Genomic DNA, 17,180 nt, shown 5'->3' with positions numbered 1-17,180 from the left:
CACAAAAAAAGAACCAATCAAACCGTCATCTCATCCCGCAAAAAATGAGCCCCTACCTAAGACAATCGGTAAAAAAACAAAAAAGCTATGGCTCTCATACTATGGAGATACTAAAATATCATTTTTTAGGTTTAAAAAATGCTATCATTGTGTAAAACTTAAATAAATAAGAAAAAGTATAAATATTAGGTATTGCTACGTCAGTAACGACCTGAGGTGAACGCTGTAAAAATAAATAAATAAAAACTGTCCCAAAACAACCTATTTTTTTGGTCACTTTGCCTCATAAAGTGTAATAAGGAATGATCAAAAAATCATATGCACCCAAATATGGTACCAATAAAAATGTCAACTCTTCCTGCAAAAAATGACCCCCTGCACAAGATGATTAGCAGAAAAAATAAAAATAAAAATAGCGTTCAGAAAATGAAGACACAAAAACATATTTTTTTTCAAAAATGATTTACTATGTAAAACTGAAATAAACACACAAAGAAAGTAGATATATTTGATATCACCGCATTCGTAACAACCTGCTCTATAAAAATAGCGCATTTCTAACCTGTCAGATGAACGGTGTAAAAAATAAAAACAGCCATTTTTTTGGTTGCCTAGCCTCACAATAAACCTAATATAGAGCAATTAAAAATCATGTGTACCAAAAAATAGTACTAATAAAACTGTCACCTTAGCCCCTAGTTTCCAAAATGACGTCACTTTGAGGAGTTTATACTGTAGGGGTGCATCAGGGAGCTTCAAATGGGATATGGTGTCTAAAAACTAGTCCAGCAAAATCTGCCTTTCAAAAACCATGCAGCAGTCCTTTTATTCTGCGCCCTGCCATGTGCCCTTACATCAGTTTACAAACATATGTGGGGTGTTTCTGTAAACCTCATAATCAGAGTAATAAATGTTGCTTTTTGTTTGGCTGTTAACCCTCGATGTGTTAAAGAAAAAAATTTATTAAAATGGAAAATCTGCCAAAAAAGTGAAATTTAGACATTTTATCTCAATTTTCCTTGAATTCTTGTGGAACACCTAAAGGGTTAATAAAGTTTGTAAAAATCTGTTTTGAGTAACTTCAGGGGTGTAGTTTCTACAATGGGGTCATTTATGGGTTGTTTCTATTATGTAAGCAGCACAAAGTGACTTCAGACCTGAACGGGTCCTTAAAAAGTGGGTTTGGGAAATATTCTTACAATTTTTTAGAATTGCTTCTAACATTCTTCTAACGTCCCCCAAAAAATAAAATGACATATGGAGAATGTTATGTAATAAATATTTAATGAGGTGTCACTTTCTGTTTTAAAAGCAGATAATTTTTATTTTTTTTCATAAATAAAGGTGAAATATATTGACTCAAATTTATGACTATCATGAAGTACAATGTGTCATGAGAAAACCTTCTCAGAATGGCTTGGATAAGTAAAAGCATTCCAAAGCTATTATCACATAAAGTGACACGTCACAGGTGAAAACTGGCCTGGGGTAGAAGGGGTTAAAGGGGCAGGGTGCTGTGGATGACATTGTTAAGGAAGCGGAGTGCTGTGGAGTTCACAGTTCAGGGGGCAGCTAGTGTGGCCATTCAGGCCACCCTCAAGAGACGGACTTAAAAACACCACCCCCAGGTCCCACTAAATCACACCCGCAGCCTGGTTAGGCCAAGCCGCTCCCATATATATATATATATATATATATATATATATGTCTTGTGTCTTTATAATCATAAACCAGAAATATTTGTTGGCATTCTAAGTATAGAAAACCACGATTCTCAACATGGTAAGGCTATATTATGATATTTTCATGCTAGCACACAACTCTAGGACACAGCTCTGTCCATAGCATGCTGATGTCTAGCCCTCAAGTATAGGGGAGAGTGAGAAAGCACAAAGAGTGTTACAAAAGCAGAGCTCCTTGGTTTCGGCCTCTCCCTCTTGAGCTCCAACATGCTCATATGTATATGAGTAAATGCAGAGATATTTCTGCAGCTGTTTAACAAAAAAAGATATTGTTTTAATCAGCATGATCAACCCTACCAGGCAGTATGCCTGGTTTAATAGGGTTGATCATGCTGACAGAGACTCTTAAACATTACATGAATATCTAATCAGTCAAAAGAATATTGATGCAATATCAACTCTTCTACTTCAATAAAATTGTTGCCAGACAACTAAAAAAGATACGATTTAAGCAGGCTGTATATGCATGAGCTCTTCTGGCATAGATCTTTATGAACAAGCAGTCAAAAACTTCTGTGAAAATGTTGATGAAATATAAGAAGCTAGAAATTAGGTCAGAGAATGTTGTGCCTGTGCACTTATGCTTTTAGTAAGACTTTTTCAATGTGTGCCATCTGTGTCAATATGATTTCTGGTATTTGTCCTACTTCAACAATTTCATTTTAATTTAGAGACTCATTTTCAAAAATCCTTTAAGGTTCCTTAGCCACTTTATTAATCCACCTCTCTCCAACAGTCAAGCAGTATCGGTAAGGTACTGTCAGGATTATATATGAAATGAATATTTCTTGCAGTGACTTGCGTCACTATTACAAGTAAACACTAAGATGAGATATGCAAATTATAGTATTGAGTTCTGTAATATATGATATTTAATGTTGGTTTAGGAGTTCAGGGAAGTATAGTGGGAATGGTATGCTTAGGAAAATGATCTCCTGTATTCTGCATATTCACAGCAATGTGAATAATTCTATCATTCTTCCTTGCTGCTCGATTATCTTGTGTTTTGTAAGAACAGACATTTACTCAGTGGTTGTGTTCTTGTTTTTTAAATCCCTTCGTGCCCTTTATTTTAAGCCTCTTATAGAATTCATACTCGCGTTTTGAAGGCAAACAAGAAATTAAAAATACTCTGCATTGTCTTGAAGAAAGATGTATTAAAGGGCATCTGTCAGCAGATGTGTACCTATGAAACTGGCTGACCTGTTACATGTGCGCTTGGCATCTGAAGGCTTCTGTGTTGGTCCCATCTTCATATGTACCCGCATTACTGAGAAAAAGGAAGTTTAAACATATGCAAGTGACCAGTGGCATTGCCGTTACACCTAGAGGCTGTGATCTCTCTGCAACTGCTGCGCCCTCTGTAACCTCATTGACATTGCTAGACAGGCGTGATGAAGTTTACACTACCTGGCCCTGCCAATCAAAGTGCAGAGGGGGTGTGACAGTTGCAAAGAAAGCTGAGCTTCTAAGTGTAACAGCAACACCTCTGTTGCTCCTAAAGGTGGATTTGCATATATTAAAACATCATTTAAATCAGCAATGTGGACACATATGAACATGGGACCAAGACAGATGACTTCACCTGCCAAGCGCACATGCAACATGTCAGCTAATTACATAGGTACAAATCTGCTGACAGATGTCCTTTAACCACTTCAGCCCCGCTAGGTGAAACCCCCTTCATGACCAGAGCACTTTTTACACTTCGGCACTACACTCCTTTCACCGTTTATCGCTCGGTCATGCAACTTACCACCCAAATGAATTTTACCTCCTTTTCTTCTCACTAATAGAGCTTTCATTTGGTGGTATTTTATTGCTGCTGACATTTTTACTTTTTTTGTTATTAATCAAAATGTAACGATTTTTTTGCAAAAAAATGACATTTTTCACTTTCAGCTGTAAAATTTTGCAAAAAAAACGACATCCATATATACATTTTTCGCCAAATTTATTGTTCTACATGTCTTTGATAAAAAAAAAATGTTTGGGCAAAAAAAAATGGTTTGGGTAAAAGTTATAGCATTTACAAACTATGGTACAAAAATGTGAATTTCCGCTTTTTGAAACAGCTCTGACTTTCTGAGCACCTGTCATGTTTCCTGAGGTTCTACAATGCCCAAACAGTAGAAAACCCCCACAAATGACCCCATTTCGGAAAGTAGACACCCTAAGGTATTCGCTGATGGGCATAGTGAGTTCATAGAACTTTTTATTTTTTGTCACAAGTTAGCGGAAAATGATGATGATTTTATTTTTTTAATTTTTTCTTACAAAGTCTCATATTCCACTAACTTGCGACAAAAAATAAAAAATTCTAAAAACTTGCCATGCCCCTCACGGAATACCTTGGGGTGTCTTCTTTCCAAAATGGGGTCACTTGTGGCGTAGTTATACTGCCCTGGCAATTTAGGGGCCCAAATGTGTGAGAAGAACTTTGCAATCAAAATGTGTAAAAAATGACCGGTGAAATCCAAAAGGTGCACTTTGGAATATGTGCCCCTTTGCCCACCTTGGCAGCAAAAAAGTGTGACACATCTGGTATCGCCGTACTCAGGAGAAGTTGGGGAATGTGTTTTGGGGTGTCATTTTACATATACCCATGCTGGGTGAGAAAAATATCTTGGTCAAATGCCAACTTTGTATAAAAAAATGGGAAAAGTTGTCTTTTGCCAAGATATTTCTCTCACCCAGCATGGGTATATGTAAAATGACACCCCAAAACACATTCCCCAACTTCTCCTGAGTACGGCGATACCAGATGTGTCACACTTTTTTGCTGCCAAGGTGGGCAAAGGGGCACATATTCCAAAGTGCACCTTTCAGATTTTGCAGGCCATTTTTTACACATTTTGATTGCAAGGTACTTCTCACACATTTGGGCCCCTAAATTGCCAGGGCAGTATAACTACGCCACAAGTGACCCCATTTTGGAAAGAAGACACCCCAAGGTATTCCGTGAGGGGCATGGCGAGTTCCTAGAATTTTTTATTTTTTGTCACAAGTTAGCGGAAAATGATGATTTTTTTTTTTTCTCTTTTTTCCTTACAAAGTCTCATATTCCACTAACTTGCGACAAAAAATAAAAAATTCTAGGAACTCGCCGTGCCCCTCACGGAATACCTTGGGGTGTCTTCTTTCCAAAATGGGGTCACTTGTGGCGTAGTTATACTGCCCTGGCAATTTAGGGGCCCAAATGTGTGAGAAGTACTTTGCAATCAAAATCTGTAAAAAAATGACCGGTGAAATCCGAAAGGTGCACTTTGGAATATGTGCCCCTTTGCCCACCTTGGCATCAAAAAAGTGTCACACATCTGGTATCGCCGTACTCAGGAGAAGTTGGGGAATGTGTTTTGGGGTGTCATTTTACATATACCCATGCTGGGTGAGAGAAATATCTTGGCAAAAGACAACTTTTCCCATTTTTTTATACAAAGTTGGCATTTGACCAAGATATTTTTCTCACCCAGCATGGGTATATGTAAAATGACACCCCAAAACACATTCCCCAACTTCTCCTGAGTACGGCGATACCAGATGTGTCACACTTTTTTGCTGCCAAGGTGGGCAAAGGGGCACATATTCCAAAGTGCACCTTTCGGATTTTGCAGGGAATTTTTTACACATTTTGATTGCAAAGTTCTTCTCACACATTTGGGCCCCTAAATTGCCAGGGCAGTATAACTACGCCACAAGTGACCCCATTTTGGAAAGAAGACACCCCAAGGTATTCCGTGAGGGGCATGGCGAGTTCCTAGAATTTTTTATTTTTTGTCGCAAGTTAGTGGAATATGAGACTTTGTAAGGAAAAAAGAAAAAAAAAAGAAAAATCATCATTTTCCGCTAACTTGTGACAAAAAATAAAAAATTCTAGGAACTCGCCATGCCCCTCACGGAATACCTTGGGGTGTCTTCTTTCTAAAATGGGGTCACTTGTGGCGTAGTTATACTGCCCTGGCAATTTAGGGGCCCAAATGTGTAAGAAGTACCTTGCAATCAAAATGTGTAAAAAATGGCCTGCGAAATCCGAAAGGTGCACTTTGGAATATGTGCCCCTTTGCCCACCTTGGCTGCAAAAAAGTGTCACACATCTGGTATCGCCGTACTCAGGAGAAGTTGGGCAATGTGTTTTGGGGTGTCATTTTACATATACCCATGCTGGGTGAGAGAAATATCTTGGCAAAAGACAACTTTTCCCATTTTTTTATACAAAGTTGGCATTTGACCAAGATATTTTTCTCACCCAGCATGGGTATATGTAAAATGACACCCCAAAACACATTCCCCAACTTCTCCTGAGTACGGCGATACCACATGTGTGACACTTTTTTGCAGCCTAGATGCGTAAAGGGGCCCAAATTCCTTTTAGGAGGGCATTTTTAGACATTTGGATCCCAGACTTCTTCTCACACTTTCGGGCCCCTAAAAAGCCAGGGCAGTATAAATACCCCACATGTGACCCCACTTTGGAAAGAAGACACCCCAAGGTATTCAATGAGGGGCATGGCGAGTTCCTAGAATTTTTTATTTTTTTGCATAAGTTAGCGGATATTGATTTTTTTTTGTTTTTTTCTCACAAAGTCTCACTTTCCGCTAACTTAGGACAAAAATTTCAATCTTTCATGGACTCAATATGCCCCTCACGGAATACCTTGGGGTGTCTTCTTTCCGAAATGGGGTCACATGTGGGGTATTTATACTGCCCTGGCTTTTTAGGGGCCCTAAAGCGTGAGAAGAAGTCTGGAATATAAATGTCTAAAAATGTTTACGCATTTGGATTCCGTGAGGGGTATGGTGCGTCCATGTGAGATTTTATTTTTTGACACAAGTTAGTAGAATATGAGACTTTGTAAGAAAAAACAAAAACAAACAAAAAATGTCCGCTAACTTGTGCCAAAAAAAATGTCTGAATGGAGCCTTACCAGGGGGGGGGGGTGATCAATGACAGGGGGGTGATCAATGACAGGGGGGTGATCACCCATATAGACTCCCTGATCACCCCCCTGTCATTGATCACCCCCCTTGTAAGGCTCCATTCAGACATCCGCTTGATTTTTTACGGATCCATGGATACATGTATCGGATCCACAAAACGCATGCGGACGTCTGAATGGAGCCTTACAGGGGGGTTATCAATGACAGGGGGTGATCAGGGTAATCAGGGTGATCACCCCCCTGTCACTGATCACCCCCCCTGTAAGGCTCCATTCAGACATCCGCATGATTTTTTTACTGATCCATGGATACATGTATCGGATCCACAAAACGCATGCGGACGTCTGAATGGAGCCTTACAGGGGGGTTATCAATGACAGGGGGTGATCAGGGTAATCAGGGTGATCACCCCCCTGTCACTGATCACCCCCCCTGTAAGGCTCCATTCAGACATCCGCATGATTTTTTACGGATCCATGGATACATGGATCGGATCCACAAAACGCAGGCGGACGTCTGAATGGAGCCTTACAGGGGGGTTATCAATGACAGGGGTGATCAGGGTAATCAGGGTGATCACCCCCCTGTCACTGATCACCCCCCCTGTAAGGCTCCATTCAGACATCCGCATGATTTTTTACGGATCCATGGATACATGGATCGGATCCACAAAACGCATGCGGACGTCTGAATGGAGCCTTACAGGGGGGTTATCAATGACAGGGGGTGATCAGGGTAATCAGGGTGATCACCCCCCTGTCACTGATCACCCCCCCTGTAAGGCTCCATTCAGACATCCGCATGATTTTTTACGGATCCATGGATACATGGATCGGATCCACAAAACGCATGCGGACGTCTGAATGGAGCCTTACAGGGGGGTTATCAATGACAGGGGGTGATCAGGGTAATCAGGGTGATCACCCCCCTGTCACTGATCACCCCCCCTGTAAGGCTCCATTCAGACATCCGCATGATTTTTTACGGATCCATGGATACATGGATCGGATCCACAAAACGCATGCGGACGTCTGAATGGAGCCTTACAGGGGGGTTATCAATGACAGGGGGTGATCAGGGTAATCAGGGTGATCACCCCCCTGTCACTGATCACCCCCCCTGTAAGGCTCCATTCAGACATCCGCATGATTTTTTACGGATCCATGGATACATGGATCGGATCCACAAAACGCATGCGGACGTCTGAATGGAGCCTTACAGGGGGGTTATCAATGACAGAGGGGTGATCAGGGAGTGTATATGGGTGATCACCCGCCTGTCATTGATCACCCCCTGTAAGGCTCCATTCAGACGTCCGCATGTATTTTGCGGATCCGATCTATGTATCCATGGATCCGTAAAAATCATGCGGACGTCTGAATGGAGCCTTACAGGGGAGTGATCAATGACAGGGGGGTGATCAATGACAGGGGGTGATCAGGGAGTGTATATGGGTGATCACCCGCCTGTCATTGATCACCCCCCTGTAAGGCTCCATTCAGGCGTCTGTATGCTTTTTGCGGATCCGATCCATGTATCCGTGGATCCGTAAAAATCATACGGACGTCTGAACGGAGCCTGACAGGGGGGTGATCAATGACAGGGCGGTGATCAATGACAGGGGGGTGATCAGGGAGTTTATATGGGGTGATCATGGGTGATCAGGGGTTTATAAGGGGTTAATAAGTGACAGGGGGGGGGGGTGTAGTGTAGTGTAGTGTAGTGTGGTGTTTGGTGCGACTGTACTGACCTACCTGAGTCCTCTGGTGGTCGATCCTAACAAAAGGGACCACCAGAGGACCAGGTAGGAGGTATATTAGACGCTGTTATGAAAACAGCGTCTAATATACCTGTTAGGGGTTAAAAAATTCAGATCTCCAGCCTGCCAGCGAACGATCGCTGCTGGCATGCTGGAGATCCACTCGCTTACCTTCCGTTCCTGTGAGCGCGCGCGCCTGTGTGCGCGCGTTCACAGGAAATCTCGCGTCTCGCGAGATGACGCATATATGCGTGACTGTGCGCCAGCCTGCCACCTCCGGAACGCACATGTGCGTTAGGCGGTCCGGAGGTGGTTAAAGTGGTGGAAAGGACAGAGTGGAGCATGGCCATATTTTTTTGCATAGCACCGAATTTTGACCCATGACACATCCATCAGGTAGGACAGGACAGCCAATTGAGACATTTCAGCACATGGACATACACCCTACCCTATAAATAAACCTGATCTGGCAGGCATTTTACATTTTATTTTTGCCAGTGTAGGGAGAGGTTGCTGTGTGGAGCAGGGGCAGACTGTTAGGGACTCCAAACACTAGCTAATAGGGACAAAAAAGTCCTTTTAAGGACTGGTATAGTTGTGCTATCAATAGGTGTGACATACTGAGGGGTGTGATAAACTTATAATATACTTTCTAACATAGAAAGTATATTATAGTGCATGTGTATTGTGCAGCAGTTGTGTGCAGTTCTGCTGTGATACTGCAGCTAGATACAGGGACAAACTCTATTGGAATAACTAATTGCAACTGGTGTGATATACCTGTTGCCCCCCCCCCCCCAAAAAAAAAAAAAAACTGATTGAGGGGTGGGATATACCTATAATATACCTTCTAACATAGAAAGTATATTATAGTGCATTTGTATTGTGCAGCAGCTGTGTGCGGTTCTGCTGAGATACCGCAGCTAGATAGAGTGACAAACGCTATTTGAAGTAACTAATTGCAACTGGTGTGATATACCGTACCTGTTGCCCCCAAAAAACAAAAACTGATTGAGGGGTGTGATATACCTATAATATACCTTCTAACATAGAAAGTATATTATAGTGCATTTGTATTGTGCAGCAGTTGTGTGTGGTTCTGCTGGAGTACCGCAGCTAGATAGAGGGACAAACGGTATTGGAATAACTGACTGCAACTGATGTGTTATACCTGTTCCCCCCCCCCCAAAAAAAAAAACTGATTGAGGGGTGTGATATACCTATAATATACCTTCTAACATAGAAAGTATATTATAGTGCATTTGTAATGTGCAGCAGTTGTGTGAGGTTCTGCTGAGATACCGCAGCTAGAGAGAGGGACAAACGCTAGTGGAATAAATAATTGCAACTGGTGTGACATACCCGTTGCCCCCCAAAAAACTGATTAAGGGCTGCGAAATACCTGCTTCCACAAAATACTGATTAAGGGGTTTGATATACCTGCTTCCACAAAATTCAGATTGAAGAGGGTAATACACCGGCTTTCACAGAATATTGATTGAGGCGTGTGAAACACCGGCTTCCATAACATATTGATTGAGGTGTGTGACACACCAGCTTCCACAAAATATTGATTGAGGGGTGTGATACACCAGATTCCACCAACTATTGATTAAGGGGTTTGATTTACCAGCTTACAGCAAATACTCATTAAGGGGTTCTATATACCTGTTTCCACAAAATACTGATAGAGGGGATTGATATACCGGCATCCACCAAATATTGATTGAAGCCTGCGATACACCGGCTTCCACCAAATATTGATTAAGGGGTTTGATTTACAAGCTTCCAGCAAATACTCATTAAGGGGTTTTATATCCCTGTTTCCACAAAATAATGATAGAGGGGAATGATATACCGACTTCCACCAAATATTGATTGAGGCCTGCGATAAACCGGTGTCACAACCAGACAGCTGAGAAGCTCTGACAGAAGCCTTTCAGAACCTCCTCCTTGAGTTTTCTTTGTTGTGATGTTCAGTTCCTCATCTCGTTAGCCTCTCTCAGCTGTCATGTAGTTGGACTGATTGCTTCCCTTTAAATTCCTCCCCATAATGCATTACTGGGCGGCTTATACTTCTTCCTGGAGTGTGTGTGCATGCTGATCCTATTTCCCAGACTGCTACTAAGTTAAGTGCTGTACATTTATCTGTTATTTTCTGTTTGCTGGATCCCAGGTGACCCTGACTCCCTCCGTGTCTGGTGTAGGGAGCCGGTGGTCGTGTCCCCTCACTATTGTAGGGTGTTCAGGTGTTATATAGTCGAGGTACGTGGATATGCAACCATCCACCTCTGGGATTTTTGCATAGGCTGAGCAGCCAGGGAAAGTGCCAGGTTTTGTGCAGGGGTCTCCCTTTTGGTTCCTTAGCTTTGGATCCAGTGAGTCATATATGCATGTTGCATTGTCTTGTTTCCTGTACACCGTCCGTGACATTATAAGCCGCCAAAACCGTCTCAAGCATGGATCCGGTTTCACTTTTGGCTGAACGCTTCCAGGGTCTTTCATTGGAGGTAGCTGATCTCTGTAAGACTTTTTCTCAGCTTCAAGTGACCGGTTCAGCTTGCGTTCATGGAGTTTGTTCTGAGCCTAAGATCTTGCTCCCGGATACGTTCTCCGGGGGTAGTGAGAATTTTGTGCGTTTTAGAGAGGCTTGCAAACTCCATTTTCGCCTTCTTCCCCATTCCTCTGGTGATGAGGAAAAGAGGGTGGGGATCATTATATCGCTGCTCAGGGGTAACGCTCAGTCTTGGGCCTTTTCGCTGCCGGAGGGGGCACGGCCTCTCCGTTCAGTGGATGAATTCTTTTTAGCCCTGGGTCAGATATATGATGATCCGGATCGTATTGCTCTGGCTGAGTCTAGACTACGTCTATTATGCCAGGGTAAACAATCCGCAGGGATATACTGCTCAGAATTTCGGAGATGGGCAGCTGATACTGGTTGGAATGATGCTGCACTCCGAAGTCAATTTTGCCATGGTCTTTCAGAGGGATTGAAAGATGCATTTGTCTTTCATGAGAGGCCTATTTCCTTGGACTCTGCTATGTCTCAGGCCGTTCAATATGATATTGACAGGCATCTTAGAGAGAGAGGAGAGATATCTCCTTCCTGTCATACTCAGTCCCAGGAGAGTGCAGCGGTCTCATTCTGTGCGCAGGGGTCTCGGTCGCTGTCAGCCCCTTCTGAGCAGGAGCCCATGCAGCTGGGGTTGATTGCTTCTGACAATAGAAGATTCAGCTCGCATGGGAGGGTTTGTTTTTGTTGTGGAGGTATAAATCATTTGGCAAATGTTTGTCCCTCTAGGAGATTCATGCAGTTTTCTGGGAGTAATAAAGAAACAAACAGGAAAAAATCTTTTAAAAATGTTCCGTCTGTTATTATTGGCAGGGTTGAGGCGGAAATTGAAGGTTTTCCATTGCTTGTAGTTCCCGTTTTGTCCTGCCTGCTAGGGTGGCGCTAGAGAGCAAGAGCATTTTTTGTGAGATTTTTGTGAATAGTGGAGCAGCTGTCAATCTCATTGATAATCAATTTGCAATAACTCATGGTTTCCAGGTGCGCACTTTGGGAAAGGATATTCCTGTTTTTGCTATTGATTCCGCTCCACTTTCTCAGAAATCATTAAAGGGCATAGTTCACAATATCCGTTTAATTGTGAGTGATGCTCATGTTGAGGATGTGTCATGTTTCGTCCTTAGCGGTTTGCCTACTCCTCTAGTGTTGGGGACACCCTGGCTCACTAAACATAACCCCACCATTGATTGGCAAGCGAGGCAAATAAATGGTTGGAGTGACTTTTGCAGAGAGAATTGCCTCACGACATCTGTTTCTGAGGTTGCTACTAAGACTGTACCATCTTTTCTCTCTGAATTTTCGTATGTCTTCTCTGAGAGTGTAGTTCAGGATTTGCCCCCGCACAGGGAGTACGATTGCCCTATTAATCTCATCCCAGGCGCCAAGCTGCCTAAATCTCGTTTATACAATCTTTCCCAACCTGAGAGGATCGCTATGCGTGCTTATATCTCTGAGAGTCTGAGAAAAGGAAACATACGACCCTCGAAGTCACCTGTTGCCGCTGTTTTTTCTTTGTTAAGAAAAAAGATGGTTCTTTAAGACCTTGTCTGGATTTCAGGGAGCTGAACAGTATCACTATTCGTGACCCTTATCCGCTTCCTCTGATCCCGGACCTGTTTAACCAGGTTGTTGGGGCTAAAGTCTTTTCCAAATTAGATCTAAGAGGGGCATACAACCTGGTCAGGGTCAGAGAAGGAGATGAATGGAAGACGGCCTTCAATACCCCTGAGGGCCATTTTGAGAATTTGGTTATGCCTTTTGGTTTGATGAATGCCCCAGCCGTTTTTCAGCATTTCGTGAACAGCATTTTTTATCATTTGATGGGAAAATTTGTATTAGTGTATTTGGATGACATTTTGATTTTTTCTCCTGATTTCAAAACTCATAAGGAACATTTACGTCAGGTCTTGCTCATCCTGCGGGAGAATAAATTATATGCAAAACTGGAAAAATGTGTGTTTGCGGTTCCATAAATTCAATTTCTGGGGTTTCTTCTCTCCGCTTCTGGTTTTCGCATGGACCCCGAGAAGGTCCGCGCTGTGCTTGAGTGGGAGCTTCCTGAGAATCAGAAGGCGCTGATGCGTTTTTTGGGCTTTGCCAATTATTACAGGAAGTTTATTTTGAATTATTCCTCTATTGTTAAACCACTCACTGATATGACCAGAAAGGGGGTAGATTTTTCTTCTTGGTCAGTAAAGGCGCGTAAAGCTTTTTCTAATATCAAGGAGAGTTTTGCTTCCGCTCCCATCTTGGTGCAACCTGATATTTCTTTACCCCTCATAGTTGAGGTTGATGCTTCTGAGGTGGGTGTCGGGGCGGTCTTGTCTCAGGGTTCCTCTCCTGCCAAATGGCGACTGTGTGCCTTTTTCTCGAAAAAACTCTCCTCCGCAGAGAGAAATTATGATGTGGGAGATAGGGAATTGTTAGCCATCAAGTTGGCTTTTGAGGAATGGCGCCATTGGCTAGAGGGAGCCAGACACCCTATTACCGTATTTACTGACCATAAAAATCTGGCCTACTTGGAGTCAGCCAAGCGTCTGAACCCGAGACAGGCCAGATGGTCTTTGTTCTTTTCTAGGTTTAATTTTGTTGTCACGTTCCGCCCTGGAGTTAAGAATGTGAAGGCAGATGCCCTGTCACGTTGTTTTCCGGGAGACGGGAATTTTGAAGACCCGGGTCCCATTTTGGCTGAAGGTGTGGTGGTCTCTGCTCTTTTTTCTGTATTGGAGGCAGAGGTGCAGGCAGCCCAGTCAGAGGCTCCTGATCTTTGTCCTCCTGGGAGGTTGTTTGTGCCTCTCGCTTTAAGACACAAGATTTTTAAGGAACACCACGATACGGTCCTTGCTGGGCACCCGGGGGCAAGAGCCACACTTAATCTCATCGCTCGGAGATTCTGGTGGCCTGCGCTTCGTAAGTCGGTTGAGGGTTTTGTGGCAGCCTGCGAGACTTGCGCTCGTGCCAAAGTCCCTCATTCACGGCCATCAGGTCCTCTCCTTCCCTTACCCATTCCTTCCCGTCCTTGGACACATCTGTCCATGGACTTCATAACGGACCTGCCTCGTTCCTCGGGGAAGACTGTGATTCTGGTGGTGGTTGACCGTTTTAGCAAAATGGTGCATTTCATCCCTTTTCCTGGTTTGCCCAATGCTAAGACGCTGGCACAGGCATTTATTGATCACATTGTCAAATTGCACGGTATGCCTTCAGACATAGTCTCTGATAGGGGCACGCAGTTTGTTTCCAGATTCTGGAAGGCTTTCTGTTCTCGCTTGGGGGTTCGGTTGTCATTCTCTTCTGCTTTCCACCCGCAGTCGAATGGCCAGACAGAGCGCGTCAATCAGAATCTGGAGACATATCTGCGCTGTTTTGTGGCGGAGAATCAAGAGGATTGGTGTTCTTTTTTGTCCCTTGCTGAGTTTGCTTGAAATAAACGTCGTCAGGAGTCCTCTGATAAGTCACCATTTTTTGGTGCATATGGGTTTCATCCGCAGTTTGGGACTTTCTCGGCAGAGGGGTCTTCTGGTTTACCTGATGAGGACAGATTCTCCTCGTCTTTGTCATCTATTTGGCAAAAGATTCAGGATAATCTAAAGAGCATGAGTGAGAGATATAAGCGTGTGGCAGATAAGAGACGTGTGCTTGGTCCGGACCTGAATGTTGGTGATCTGGTGTGGTTGTCTACCAAGAATATCAAATTGAAGGTTCCCCCCTGGAAGTTGGGTCCTAGGTTTATTGGGCCTTACAAAATCCTGTCTGTCATCAATCCTGTTGCCTACCGTCTTGATCTTCCTCAGACTTGGAAGATCCATAATGTTTTTCATAAGTCCTTATTGAAACCTTATGTTCAACCCATTGTACCCTCGCCTTTGCCTCCTCCTCCGATTATGGTTGATGGGAATCTTGAATTTCAGGTCTCTAGGATTGTGGATTCTCGTCTTGTCCGCGGTTCTCTTCAGTACCTTGTTCATTGGGAGGGTTATGGTCCTGAGGAGAGGATGTGGGTCCCAGTGACGGACATTAAGGCCTCTCGTCTCATCAGGGCTTTCCATAGGTCCCATCCTGAGAAGGTGGGTTCTGAGTGTCCGGAGTCCACTCGTAGAGGGAGGGGTACTGTCACAACCAGACAGCTGAGAAGCTCTGACAGAAGCCTTTCAGAACCTCCTCCTTGAGTTTTCTTTGTTGTGATGTTCAGTTCCTCATCTCGTTAGCCTCTCTCAGCTGTCATGTAGTTGGACTGATTGCTTCCCTTTAAATTCCTCCCCATAATGCATTACTGGGCGGCTTATACTTCTTCCTGGAGTGTGTGTGCATGCTGATCCTATTTCCCAGTCTGCTACTAAGTTAAGTGCTGTACATTTATCTGTTATTTTCTGTTTGCTGGATCCCAGGTGACCCTGACTCCCTCCGTGTCTGGTGTAGGGAGCCGGTGGTCGTGTCCCCTCACTATTGTAGGGTGTTCAGGTGTTATATAGTCGAGGTACGTGGATATGCAACCATCCACCTCTGGGATTTTTGCATAGGCTGAGCAGCCAGGGAAAGTGCCAGGTTTTGTGCAGGGGTCTCCCTTTTGGTTCCTTAGCTTTGGATCCAGTGAGTCATATATGCATGTTGCATTGTCTTGTTTCCTGTACACCGTCCGTGACAACCGGCTTCAACCAAATATTGATTAAGGGGTTTGATATACTAGCTTCCAGCAAATACTCATTAAGGGGTTCTATATACCTTATCGAATTTTCGATAAGGTAAATCATTTGGGGTTTATTCAAGAGGGGGGATTTCGTTAGCCATGTTTTTAATCCAATTTTATATTTTTAGTTCTTTTAAACATATGTATTTGACATATATTAGTACTGGCCTACAGTAAAATTGTTATCCAATTACCGTCTAATATACCTCCAGCCACATAATCACTTGGTGTTTTCTGTAGGGTGAATACCTAATGTTTGGGGCCTGTACTCCACTCGCCTGCAGTTAAATGGATATCCAATGACCGTCTTATATATCTTCAGCTACATAATCACTTGATCTTTTCTGTCCGGTGAATGCCTAATTGTTGGGGCCTCGGGGGAATTCAACACCTTTAAAGGGCTTCTGTCACCCCACTAAAGTCTTTTTTTTGGGCTACTTATAATCCCTATACTGCGATATATCAATCTCTAATGCTATTACTCATTTTGGTTCAGTAGTTAATTAAAAAAAGCAGACTTTTATAATATGCAAATTACCTGTCTACTAGCAAGTAGGACGGTTACTTGCTGGTAGCAGCCGCTTCCTCCTTTCATAAAGACGCCCCCTTCTCATGTTAATTGAAAGGGCCAGCGAGCACTCTCGTCCTCTGCTGGCCCTGTCTGCATTCAAAATCTGGCGCCTGCGCCGTACCTGTCTTCAGTCGGCGCAGGCGCACTGAGAGGAGGACACTCGCTCGGTCCGCACCATCCTCAATGAGCCTGCTCCGATTACATCACATCTACACCCGGCGTAGGCGTCATTTCTGTTTTGGATCCACTCCTGTTTTTTTTTAGGTATTAGAAATACTGATGGATGGGGGCGGAGATAGCGCCTGAGCTGTATGGCCGTGCATCTCTGAGCTCCGATCCACAAGCTCATCTCAACCTCAGCTTACGCTAGCTTACCTGGCCGAAAAATGGTCAAAATTGGGAATTCTAAGCCTGGTGATTCCTCCCACCAACACAGATCGCTCCAAAGTAGTGGAGAAATGGAAAAATTTATCAAAAAAGCAGCCGCTGCAGGCATGGCCAAAGAATCAAAGATGGCGCCCGGTGCTCTAAGCAATGCCGGAGACGAAGGAACGGAAGGGAGAGAGACAGCAAAGCTGAAGAATCAGGTAGCAAACAAAGCTTACCAATCTCCAGAAAGTTCCTCAAGATGGCCCTAACAAAAGCAATGGAACCGGTTCTCAACGAACCTTCCTCCCTACGCCATGACATCAGGCATGTGGGGTCCAGAGTGGAGGCGCTGGAGTCGACCCAATCAGCCATAGTTGATTTTCAACATGCTACCTCCTCTAGCCTGCATAAATGCCAAACATGTTTAAATGAAATTCACACTGCACTGGAGGACCAGGAAAACCGCGGCCGGAGAAACAACATACGGTTTAGGGGGATCCCGGAGACAATCCCGACCTCCGAAATACCTGACGTAATAAAAAAAT

The sequence above is a fragment of the Bufo gargarizans genome, chromosome 3, assembly GCF_014858855.1.
Source record: "Bufo gargarizans isolate SCDJY-AF-19 chromosome 3, ASM1485885v1, whole genome shotgun sequence".
In the NCBI taxonomy this organism is placed as follows: Eukaryota; Metazoa; Chordata; class Amphibia; order Anura; family Bufonidae; genus Bufo; species Bufo gargarizans.
The sequence above is the reverse complement of the archived record's forward strand: the minus strand, read 5'-3'. Positions refer to the sequence as shown.